This window comes from Lissotriton helveticus, chromosome 3_2 (assembly GCF_964261635.1).
Source record: "Lissotriton helveticus chromosome 3_2, aLisHel1.1, whole genome shotgun sequence".
In the NCBI taxonomy this organism is placed as follows: domain Eukaryota; kingdom Metazoa; phylum Chordata; class Amphibia; order Caudata; family Salamandridae; genus Lissotriton; species Lissotriton helveticus.
The window spans coordinates 153,520,694-153,532,737 of NC_136062.1; the positions used below are offsets into that span (position 1 = coordinate 153,520,694).

Consider the following 12,044-nt stretch of genomic DNA (forward strand, 5'->3'; position numbering starts at 1 on the left):
GTTTGCAAACCTACCTAATAGGTTGGTTAGTAAAGTAACAATTTGAAGTGAGTCGCAGAACGACCTACCTAATTAATATTCATTAGGCACGTCGCAAATTGCGATTACCTCCAATTGGACACAAAGACAAGGATGTTTGCAGCAGATTACCATTGCCTGTCCTTGCATTTCAAAAACTGAACTTTTATTTTTAAAGCAGCCCTAAAGAATGGGCTGCTGTTTATAATTCTTCTTAAAGTTTTGAGGAACTTCACAGCCCTGAAGTTGCCATCCAAGTTAGCCTTCCCCTAACCAACATCCACCCCAACTTGGAAGTCTTAATTCATCAGTTGGTTGCTACCGGAATGCTAGTTGCAAACCATTGATAGATAAGGTACCGATTTGGTATTTTGAGGGGACTCTCAGAACACGTCCTTTCAAAAAACCAAAGGGGTAACCATTATTAAACCTTTTTTGCAAATCATAAAATTGGTTTAGTACATATATACAAGGTTTTTGCAGTCGCAAACCCCGAATTTTAGAGATTGAGGATTTACGACACCAGAAACCCTTGGTGCATCTGGCCAAATATTTATTTAGTGAAAGGAGCCATGCAGATGTTTTTTAGGCTGGCTTCCTCACATCCATGTACTCAGAGACTGAAAAGAAATTACAAGGCTCCTGATGTGCAGCAAAGATTTTGTATTTTATTTTTACAGGCAATTCGCTGTTTAAAGAACACAGGTGCATGAAGAAATTGCAATACTGAAGAATGCCTAGTGATCCTTAAATTGGTGTATCTAGAAAAGATGGAAAGTCCACAAAAGTATTTCTACAAGAAACCGTGTTTTCAAACTGCACAAGGTTTTGCATATCTAGACCATTGGCATTAGTGTCTTGTATTGATTTCCCTATTTTCTTATAGGGCTAACTCGAGTCAGTCTCATTTTAGAGCTAGTCATCATCTTTACCTTCTTTAGGGTGAAAGGTGTACTTCACATCGTGTCCACTTCCTCCTCCCAGCTTCACCCCTTGTCCTCCAAGTCCTACCATTTTTTCAACCTTCATTGTCTCTCCCTCATCGCCCCCCTGCATCCTTGCTTGTGCCATCCTTGAAAAGTGTCCAGAGACGTTTCTGCGGTCAACATTCATTGAACAGCGACTAGCTCATCTCAGCAAATGTTTCTGGAACATTATGGTCTCCATTCGCAACCAATAAGCAAGGCCTTAAATTCATGATTTCCTGATATCCTGTCTGTCCATCTGTCCCTCCTTCTAGAAAGATCTGACTAGAAGATCCTTCCAAAGATGAGGGGGAAAAGTGCCCATGAAAAGAAAAGTTACTTATCTTTGGTAATAAGCGTTCTAATGGTTACTCTTCGTTCCCTGCATATTCTTCATTGCCCCAACACCTGTATGTTTCTGAATGGTGAGAGGGTTGGTCCTTCATACCTGATTGTTGTGGTACACTGTAGTTTTGTGATTCTGTCATCTCCAAGGTTTCATCATCTTGCCTCTGATGGATGGGGAAAATGTGCACCGGACGTCAGCGCATTGGCGGTGTTTTAATAATATAATATCTGGTAAATTGATGAGGCTGTAGCTGGAGCATCTTGAACATCAACTGGTGCTAATATGGAACTACTGCTGTCTCAACATTTCCCAGATCTAGTCTGGCGCCTGAAAGGGGATTTCAGAGATGAAGAAACTACAGGAAGATGGAATATTCGTTTAGTTCATCTTTAAAAAAAATCGGTTCTTTTGTACTGTTGGTCTCGAGTTATTTTCCCTAACAGATGTGCATCACATTTGTAGACCTCTTCTTTTATTGTCAACCTTCCAGCAATCGGAGACCAATTTTTGTGAGAAAGGGCAATTTTTAAATGTGCTAAAATATCAAGAAATATAAATTAAGAATGCTGTTTATTTAGAAAGCCTTTTTCTCTGTTCATAAAGGCAGTTGGCTCTTTGCGGTGGATCTGGAGTATGCTGGTTTTCAGATGTCAGTATGTCCAGTTCAAACTACCTTTTTCAGGTTTCAAGTTGGACTACCCTTTGGTATAAAGTCTGCTTTATGAGTATTCACTTGCATTGTAGTAGTATCTGCTCATCTCTAGAGGCACATTATTTTATTAATAATTGCGTGATTAACTTTATTGTGAGCAGAGGTATTGTGGGCAGAAATACAATACTTACTGAACACACTATACCTGCAGCAGCACCTATGGCGATCATTGAATTGATAAAACTCTGCTTCTGCCCCTCAAGGAAAGTTATTTCAAGGAGCTGTTCTCTTTACAGAAGAAGGGGGCGTTTCCTTCAAAAGAGAGCTTATTTTCCCTGGTTCAGCAGTCAAGCGAAGTCTGATGGCATGGATGTTGCAGTTGCTGTTGAACAGCAACGTCTGCATGTTTATGTTCCAAATGTCAGGTTGCATATGCAACTGCTCCTGGAATCCCTCAATGATCAGCGACACCAGGTCTCAGACTATTGGCATTACATTTTGTCATTGAACAGAAGATACAAGGCCACTGGTGGATTATAAGAGCAAATGTAATAGCAAGCTAGTACTTTCTAGATGAAGTACAAGTTTTAAGGCCTTCATAAGTAAACACCCTCCCTATAAATTGTTCAGAGCACATTTTTCAACATGGCTGATGCAAAAGGTTGTGTCAGGTCAGACAGACATGACAACAATGTGCCACATCAAGAAACTAGAAGATGGGGGCGTGGCTTAGCAGGCCGACATGGCGGACGTGTGCTAGCCAGCTCCGTCCAGCCCAGTACTTATCCTACCTTTATCCTGGCTCCCTCGGACCTTGCTTAGTCCTGGAGGGAGCATCTTGGTGCCAAGTACCTGTGTGTGCAGTCCGGTGAGAGGCTGCAGACTCTGGAGTGGCTGAGAGCCGGTGCCGCCTAGTCTATGAAGCGTGGCCTGTGCCTTGTGGCGGAGCAGGGGCTTGAGTTTGGTGAGCCCCGGAGGCAGTGCTCGTTGTGCGGTCGCACTTGGGTGCCTGAGGCGGGGGCTGGCGGCTCGTCTGTCGCGGGGCCGGTTCGGCCTCTGAACCCTGCCGGTGATTGCTGGTGAGGAGCTGGGAGGAGGGGGTGCCCCGGCCTGCTGCGGGGCTTGGTGGTCCCCGTGCACTGCTTCCTGGGGTGACGCCTGGTTCTAAGGCCCCGGGCGTGAGATTGCGCCCTTTCCCGGGCCAGCTGCAAGTTGGTGGGCGGCTGCTGCAGTGAAGATATAGAGTAGGGCCCCCCCCCCCCCGCTGCTTTTTGTGCCGGTGGACCGGCGGCTGCATCGGGCCATGTAGGGATGCTAGGGGGGCCCTGTGTGTGCTGCCGGGTTCCCCCTCCTCGACCCTGGGGGCCCTGAGTTGGTGGTGGTGAACGACCCGAGGCCCAACCGGAGATGGCTGTGGTTGGGCAATAGCTGCAGTGGAACACGCGTGCCCCTCCAGCCCCCCGGACTGCCGTTAGTGCCCGAGGATCGGCGGCTATATCGGGCCGCCTGGGGGAGTAGGGGCAGTCTGGTGAGTGTGGCCTGGTCCGTCCTTGAACCCAGGGGGGACTTGGACTTGTGGCGGAGGACAGGCACCGTGGTGGCCCTGGTCCTTTGGGACCCTTGATCTGGAGTGGCGTTGGGCCTGGCCGGGTGTATGGCCTTTGGAGGTGCTCCGTGGTGGTCGGGTGCCCGGTGAGGGGCTGGGAGGGGTGGCGCAGCCGCCGGGAGAGGACGCTGGATAGCTGCTGACCTTCGACGCTGCGTGGGCCCCGGGCATATATGTACAGTGACACTGTAATGAAGCAGGCCCGCATCAAAAAACCCTTGCTATATGACAATCATTGCATCCTGGTGTTTCCAGACTATACCAGACTTGTACAGCAGCAACGCCAATCGTTAATGGCGGCAAAGGCCAGATTGAGTGAATTTAAGCTCCCGTATGCCTTGCTGTTCCCGGCTCACCTGAGGAGGTCTTCAAGTGGACTGATGAGACTGTGCGGGTACATACGCCGCCTGGGCTGCAATCCGATTCATCCCTGAGTGAGGGGTCGTTGAAAAATCCCCGTGGACAGCGCGGGTGGGTGCACAGACGATCACGGTCCCAGAGGCGTCCTGCGGAGCCTCCTCCCGGGGAGATCTGGCTTCCCAGCACCAGACCGTTGATCCTTGAGCATTGGAAGGCGCCAAGATGCTTATCCAATTGGACTGTGTGATTGATTAAGCTGTGATATGTAGAGGGAGCCCTTAGGAGGGCTGAACCCCCACCTGTCTAGTGTGTGTGGGGTGTGTGCCTGGGGGTTATGGGCTGCTAATTGGGAATTCATTGGTGGATGCAGACTGTGCCCCCACCCATTGGGGGTATGGTGTTGGACCCACCGCAACAGGTACTTCAGTGTTTTTGAGGTATGGGGTGGGGGGTTTGTTGTGGGGATGGGATGGGGTTTGGTTGGGGGGATGGGGTTTGGGTTGCGCTTTTACACTGGGCACACCACTATATGCGCGCATGCTGCTGGGTCCTCCTGTCCATGGCTAGTGGGGCTGTAGATGTTCGAGTGCCCGCGGGCACTCTCAGTGTAGTGAGCTGGAACGTGCATGGGGCTTTAGATAAAATCAAGCGAGGGGCTGTACTGCGCCAGCCAAGAGAGCCGGAGCTGATATCCTCTTTTTCCAGGAGACCCATTCGATGGGTTCCAAGGTCCTTCGCCTGCAGCGCTATGGCTTCCAGCAGGTGTTTCGTGCTGGGTTTATGCAAGGTTCTAGGGGGGTGGTGGTCTCAATTCACCGCAGGGTGCCGTATGTGCATGCGCAGCAATGGTTGGATCCGCAGGGACGACACGTATTTCTTCGGGCATGATTGGGGAGGATCCCATCGTGTTGGGCTGTGTGTATGCCCCTCCCCATTACAGTGGCCCTTAATTGAACAGCTGCTCTCTCTGCGGGCAGATATACCAGACGTGGCCTCAGTAGTGGGTGGAGATTGGAATGATGTTATGGATATGGGTAGAGACAGCAGTAGGGCGGGAGGGGGCCCGGGCGACACGCATCCCACGAAATTGCCCTCCCTGGTTACTGGCCTGGATTGGGTGGACACCTGGTGACACATACATGGAGACAAGAGGGAGTTTACCTACCTCAGCGGTACATAAATCATTTTTTAGGTTAGACTATGTTTTTGTCCCCTGGGTGACGGTGATGAGTGTGGTGTCTGCTGGGATCCTCCCCAGGGGGCTGTTGGGCCACTCTCCGGTGTTTGTGGAGTTGCGGCTGGGCAATGGGCGCCAGCCCTTTCGCTGGCGCCTAGCGGTATGGCATTTGCAGAATGCAGACTACGAGAAGCACATGCGGGAGGCGATCGCGGACTATTTTGTCACCAATGTAGGGTCGGTTTCTAGCAAGGTAACACTCTGGGAGGCACTGAAGCCCACTCTACGAGGGGTGGATATAGCATGGTGTATGGTGGCCCCTAGAAAACGTCAGGACAAGTTGGTCCAGGCAGAGGTGAAGGCCCTTGAGTGTCGGAGCCAGGGAGTGAGCGATGGTCTGGTGGTGCGTCAACTGATGCAGGCCCAGCAGTCGTACGCCTCTCTTCTAATGGATGAGGCTCATCAAATTTGGCTGGCGTCACGTAGCAGAATCTGCCAATGGGGCGACAAGTCGAGCCAGATGCTACATCGGCTCTGCCAGGGCGTTTTTCATCCTCGGGCCCTTCCAGGGGTGCTCGATGAGAGTGGGGCGCCGATAACAGACCCCAGGGTCGTAGCGGAGAGCTTCGCCACCTACTACGCGGATCTCTGTGCTCCGCGGGAGTGTCTACCCGAGGCTACGGTGGACAAGTTTATTGCGGATCTCCCGCCCAAAGCGGTGTTTGATGATATATGCCAACGGCTGGAGCTCCCCCTATCGGTGGAAGAATTGGGCAAGGCCCTGGGAGAACTGAATACCGGGAAGGCCCCGGTACCCAATGGGTTCCCCACTGAGTTCCATCGTCGGTACAATTTACAGCTGGCGTCTTACTATCGGGCGGCGTTAGAGGAGGCCAGGGAAACCGGTCGGCTCCCCCCGGACTGGCGACATGCGGAGGTGGTGATGTTTCATAAGCTGGGTCGGCCTCCGGAGCAACGGGTCTCTTACCGCCCCATTTCTCTTCTCAATGTGGAGGCAAACGTGTTAGCCAAAGCTCTGGCCAACCGCCTCCTGCCGTATATCTCGGCTTTGGTCCACCCAGACCAGGCCGGGTTCATGCCCCAGAGGGCGACGCGGAACAGCATACGGCGGCGGGCCCACGTAGAATTGGCAGTGGTACCAGCTGCACTCCTGCTGGCTGACATAGACAGGGTGTTCGACTCCCTGAGCTGGATCTACCTGTTCACCCTCCTTCGTAGGCTTAATCTTGGCCCCCGGTTTCTGTCGTATGTGAGGCTACTATATACCGAATTGACAGCATCGGTCCGTGTGGCAGGTGCGGTATCGTCTAGCTTCCCCATTCATCGAGGCACCAGGCAGGGGTGCCCCCTGTCGCCTTATTTATTTGCCCTGGCTATGGAGTCGCTTGAGGCCTGGGTGCGCATTGATGCAGAGTTGGAGGGGTTTGAGTGGGCTACTGGTCTCTCAGATAAGATAGCATTGTACGCGGACGATGTCCTTTTCTTTTTAACGGCATTGGATAGGTCAAGGCCGCGGATCCTGGAGATCATGCGATATTTGGGGAGGCTTCCGGGGCTGTACATGAACCCTCGTAAGTCTACACTGTTGGTACTGGGGGCTCGGGATGGAGTTGGTGCATAGGTGTCTGCGCTGCAGGTGGCGGTGGGTGGCCTCAAATATCTGGGCGTTTTCCTCTCGGACGTGCCGGCTGTGTTATGGGAGCGGAATGTGGTACCAGTTTTGGAGCGCGTGCAGGCGGATATCAAAACCTGGTCCCATATGCCACTAACGATCTATGGCAGGTCGGCAATATTCAAGATGTTTGCTCTCCCCCGCCTGCTGTACCAGTTGCAGAATCACCTGTACCCGATCGCTCCCAGGTGGTTCTGGCTGGTAAATTCGGCACTGGGGCAGTTTCTCGGGGGGGAGGAGCGGTGCGTGTCGCATTGCGTACATGCTTTCTCTTCACTTTCTGTGGAGGCCTAGCGACCTCAGATATCCTTTCATATTATCAGGCCTCGCACCTGTTGATCTTCAACAAGTGGTGGTATGGGGACAGGGGGGGGACCCGGGAACGGTACATGATGGGGCAGTCCCCTCTCCATACGATACTCTATTCAGCTGCGTTGCGTGGTGCATTACCGCCGGCAACATAAGTAGTATAGAATACACAAAACGGAAGAAACCCCCCTGTGGCATAATGGGCGCCTGCCTGACCTGGCGGCCCTGCAGGGCTTTCGGGGTTGGGATGCCATTGGCATCTCCACCCTGGGTGATGTTGTGTGCGATGGCTCCCTCAAATCATTTCCAGATCTGCAAGTGGAATTTAGCATGCCCCAATCGCAATTCTTCCGGTACCTCCTGTTCAGACATGCGCTTACCCCCAGTCTGGAGGGCCTTGACTCTATTCCCGAGTTTAGCCCACTGGAAGCGAAAGCTTTTATGGGGCACCTGAAGACCAAAAAGATATCGCGGATATACCAGACCCTGGTCAACCACAGTGCGTCCCAACTGGAGAAATTATGGAGGGCGTGGGAAGAGGATGTGGGGTTCTTCGAGGAAGAAGACTGGAGGGAGGCCTCGGGGAGAGGGGAACGGGGGGGGGGCAGCCATAGCAATGCGTCTCCGCCTCATCCAATTTAAATACCTCCACCGGGTTTATTTTACTCGGGTACGATTGTGGCGGGCGGGACTGATTGCTTCCCCGGAATGCCTCCAGTGTGGTGGGACGGAAGGCACATTTCTGCATCCAGTCTGGAAATGTTTGTCGCTACAGCGTTTTCGGAGAGGGATATTCGCCTGCCTCTCTGAGGGGTGGGGGGGGGGGGGTTTCGGAGAGGGATATTCGCCTGCCTCTCTGAGGGGTGGGGGGGGGGGGGGGGGGAAGGGGGGGTGGGGGGGGGGAGGATTGGGGGGGGGGGGGGGGGGGGTGGGTGTGGGTGTGTGTGTGTGTGTGTGTGTGTGTGTGTGTGTGTGTGTGTGTGTGTGTGTGTGTGTGTGTGTGTGTGTGTGTGTGTGTGTGTGTGTGTGTGTGTGTGTGTGTGTGTGTGTGTGTGTGTGTGTGTGTGTGTGTGTGTGTGTGTGTGTGTGTGTCGGGGGTGGTTGTGCAACTCGGGGGTGGGGTAAGGGGGGAAACAGTTGGAGCAAGTGAGGCTGTTATCCTAAATATGCTGGTTGCATTGTTTTCCAAAAAAAGTCAATTGCAGTCTTGTAAATGTGTAAAGAGATACTGCAGTGGTCTCTTGAGTACAGAGCCATGCGCCTGCTGTGCAAATTGCCGAATACATTTTGTTTAAAAAAAAGAAACTAGAAGATGATTACGCCCTCTATGCAGAGATTTTCAAACACTGTACCATTTTTCTCCAAAACATTTTTCATCCCAGAGAGAGACTCTAAGGCAAACACTGTAAGGGTGTTTTAGGAACAGTATGAGTTGGTGTTAATTTAAGATGTTGCCAGCAACATTTCCGAGGTCATGTAGTTTTGTAGAAGCCAATTAGTTTTGTCATGAAACAAAACATAGCACAAACTGCGATCAGTTCAAGGCTTGAAATAATGTCTGCCACTGGCAATTACATCCTCTTTTCATTCCATTCTTTAGCTCTTCTATGACTTTATAGATAGGGACCAACCATATGCACTCTATTCTTCGCCTCGCACTAAAGGGGCATTAAGTCACAAACTTTGACTGGTTCATTCTGCACAGGATAACCGACAACTCTAGGTTTTTATTTAACTTTTTTGGGCCTCATCAGTAAGGTGCAGCTTAACTCCTATGGCTTAACAAGCCTGAACCCAGGTCTCGGCATATCCTCCCAGCTGGAGTAGGCTCACTTAGGCAACACACAAAAGTGATATGTGACTGATCAATGCCTTGGGATGATGCCTGGAGTAACTACCAGTAGCTGAGGTTATTTTAAGTGTTCACTTTTTCTGCTAAGAGAAGCCCTAAGTGTGATAGAGAGGCCCAGGCATTCCTGTGCTTGGTTTGCATAGAACCCATATTTTGCCTAATCATGCCTTGAAAGGTAAAACCAGTCAGGTGATGGGTTTTTTCACCTTAACATGAGAAGCGACATAGCTTGCTTATCCTGGACTGTTCGTATTGTGGCTCGACCAATGTTGGTTTGTATATATTCGGTCTCTGTTCAACAATAGGAGAGTGGGCAAAAAAGTTAGAACTGGTATAAGGCCTGTTGTAATTATAAGGGCCTATGATGATCATCCCAGACCTTTTAATTTGTTTTGGTGATGTGCTCAAAGTGTGATGGGTATGCTGAGAATGAAGTCCTGCACTTACTTTGCCATAGAACTGAAGCTGCACCTCCCGGATGAGGCCTGATAAGACTGAAGCTGGTCTTGGTATAGGAGGCATGGCCTGCTAGTTCTGCCATGGGAGTGTCACTCTTGGGTGAGGGCCAAGTCTCATTTGAACAAGTTGTGTTCATGTCTAGAGTGGTGCTTGGGCAAAAGAATTATGAGCTGGAATGTGGGCTGGAGCAATTGCCAATGGCAGACATTAATTGCCGCGTATTCCACCCATTAGTTTTTAGTTTTCAGCTGAAAACAAAAAAAGTAAACTCACAAAACAATAATTATAATAGTTCCTACTTGACCATGCCATTGGTGGTACATAGTCCTTCTTTTTTTTTTTTTTTAAAGTAGAGGACTTAGCATTGCAAGCAAAAACAGTTGAACTTGGCAGCTTAGCACCTACCTTCCTTCAGTACAGTTATTTCGAACTGTCTCCCTATTCCATGCAGACATTGAAGGAAATGATGCAACCTTCCATAAGTATTCATTCTTTTCAGGTGGACGGGATTCTGCATTCATTGCATTCAGGATGGGTACGAACTGCTGAAATGTCAAGTCAAAGCTGTCAACCTAGATCTTCTGTGTCTTGTTTGTTCAGTCCTTCAGTATTCTTACATGAGTGCTCTTTTGTGGTCTCCTTTTATATACAAAAAAATCATCCCAAAGATGATAATTGATTATTTCTGTCATCAAAAACTTTAAATATAGTCATTGTAGAACGTTTCCCTAGTTTGGAAGTCTCCTTTTGAATTTGAAATTGTGTATGAGTTGAAGTTAAAAACTATTTATTGGAAATTTGTTTCTTTATAGCTGTATATTTTAGGAAAGTGACTTAAATATAGTTTTTTTGAAGGCAGAACCATATGTGATTTATTTTTTGACGGGGATACATTTTATTTTTTCATCCTGTCATGCTTCCTAAACAGTCTCATGTATCCATATGAATCATTTACAGCCAGGACAAGGTAGACAAATAACCATCTTGAAAGTAATGTCAGAGGGCAGTGAATAAGAAATAGTTTTTGGAAATAAGAGGGAAGAATCAGTGTATGTGGGAGGCCTTTACTCGCCTACAAAATAAAAGGCTTGGGCTCCCAGGCATTAATGGCGGCAAGTGCTAGCCAAGATCAAAATTGCTCTAGTGTTTTCGATATGTTGTTAAGATGTTATGGCTGGGCAGATATTGGATTGCACTTGTATGGGTGCCCCTTTAGACTAAGATTAATTATGTGTGGCATTAATGAAGATGCATAAGCTAAAAACTTACACTTGCATCTAAATGAAGCCAGTTTCGTTTTCTAAACTCCGGTGAGGAGAGCCATGGAGAATGAGAATTTGCCTAGCCTTGGTGCTGGTAAGTTCCAATTCTATTAAGGACTCGGAGGCGAGGATTATGCCTTTCTTCCTTCGCTTTATTGCACAAACAGCAGAAAGAAAAACTACAAACAACTACATTTCCCATGAGCAGTAGGAAAAGAAAAAGTCACAATGATAGTCCTTCGTCGCTCTCTGCACTCCGGCAGCTCCCATCATGCCTTGCAGCTGCTTCCTCTTCCTTCGCGCGAAGCCCATGCTCCATTCATCTTAAGTTTCCTGTTTATTACCGTCATTCCCTGCAAAATACGCAGTGTCAGACACCGAGCAGCTACTAACAAGTGTAAACGCATGTCAAAGAACATTACAAGTACTATCAATCATAGCCAGTAGCAAAAATTGTATAAACGCATTACTTACATTTCTTACGGGGAGGGTCCACTTCCCTGAAGTCATTGGGGGGGGATAATCCTCGCCTCCGAGTCCTTAATAGAATTAGAACTTACCAGCACCAAGGCTAGGCAAATTCTCATTCTATGGCAGGACCGGAGGCTTTGGATTATGCCAGTTTAAAGCTTGTCGACCACTAGCCGGGCAACCTCTAACACTGGCTTAAAATAGAACCTCTTGAAAGTGGAGTCTGAGGACCAATCTGCCGCCCCCATCAGATCCTCCAACCGAGCTCCAAGGGCAAAAGCTTTAGAGGCCATCGCCCCTCTCGCTGAATGAGCACCAAACTGTTTGGTATCAATCCCCGCCTCCTGCATCACCCAACGCACCCATATGGCTATAGTTGGGGAAGAAACTGCCTTGTCCGGTTTACGTAGGGCAATAAGCAATTGTCTCTCGCCCGGAGGACGAGTGTCTTCAGTCAAACCTTCATAGGCACGGAGGCACTGTACCACACACAGCTTAGGGGAACCCTGAAAGGCTGGGCACGAGATCAGTCTCGAAAGGGACTTAGTCCGCCTATTCACCTTAAAAGACACCCCGTCAGGGGAGAAAACTCTAGCAGTGATGTCCAATGCTCGCACATCTGAAACCCGCCTGCAAGAAACCAGGCACAACAGCATAGCCAACTTAGCGGTGAGTTCTTTGCGAACCAAAAACCGATTTGGCTGCCATGATAAAAAGAAGTTCAGAACCCTGTTCACATCCCAAAGGACGGAATACCGTGGCTCAGGCGGCAAAGAGAGGCGAATCCCTCTCAATAGCCGAAACACCAAAGGATGCTCCCCAACCGGGGAACCCTTCACCAGGTCGTGCCCGGCTGAGATAGCTGAACGGA

General features: G+C 49.5%; 1 protein-coding gene across 1 annotated transcript in view; it reads left to right on the top strand.

Annotated features, from left to right (window-relative positions):
- KTI12 (KTI12 chromatin associated homolog) overlaps positions 1-12,044 on the top strand; it is a 568,623-nt gene that overhangs the window by 502,974 nt on the left and 53,605 nt on the right. The window lies entirely within an intron of this gene.